The sequence below is a fragment of the Anneissia japonica genome, unplaced genomic scaffold, assembly GCF_011630105.1.
Source record: "Anneissia japonica isolate Jap-2015-1 unplaced genomic scaffold, ASM1163010v1 scaffold737_len1565949_cov176, whole genome shotgun sequence".
Classification (NCBI taxonomy): domain Eukaryota; kingdom Metazoa; phylum Echinodermata; class Crinoidea; order Comatulida; family Comatulidae; genus Anneissia; species Anneissia japonica.
Genome location: NW_022741618.1, coordinates 697,110 through 698,025, shown reverse-complemented (window position 1 = coordinate 698,025; position 916 = coordinate 697,110).

The window sequence follows — 916 nt, the reverse complement described above, 5'->3', positions numbered from 1 at the left end:
GCTCGCTCATATTCAAATTTAAAGAGCAAAATTGTATATACCCTAAACGGATTTAAATTACATTTTGATATACATATTTAATTAATTTTTGCTGGTCGTCACATATCAGTTATTTGCAAAAATAATAGGAGCTACTAAAGGATTGCTTAACTAAAGAATGCTTGCCATCGAGGGGCTCCCTCGGTCTATCGGCGAGGATTAAAGAACTGCTTAAAAATAGTAAATTATTACAGTATTATTTTATAATATGAAATTGGATATAAAGTAGTGAAATCATTAGACAGGGCCTAGGGCCTGTCTCTTATACACATCTAGATGTGTATAAGAGACAGCTATACAGGAGGCCGCTAAATGTATTATACAATATTATACACAGGAACGCACATCATGTTAGACACAGAACGCGCATCGCGTATGAAACAAAATGGCTTCTAAATTCTCAATGTCGCAACTCTTTCTATCTATGGCTCTGCACAAGACCAGAGCCATAGATAGAAAGAGTTGCGACATTGAGAATTTAGAAGTCATTTTGTGTCATACGCGATGCGCGTTCTGTGTCTAAAGTGATGTGCGTTCCTGTGTATAATATTGTATAATACTGTTAGAGCGGCCTCCTGTATAGTTTAATTTCATTTAATCTTTTTAGCAGTCGAATTTCATGTAACTATTTATAGATTTTTTTTAATGATTTCACTACTTTATATCCAATTTCATATTATTGTATAAAATAATACTATAATAATTTACTATTTTTAAGCAGTTCTTTAATCCTCGCCGATAGACCCCCTCGATGGCAAGCATTCTTTAATTAGGCAATCCTTAAGTAGCTCTTATTATTTTTGCAAATAAATGATATGTGACGACCAGCAAAAATTAATTAAATACGTATATCAAAATGTAATATAAATCCGTCTAG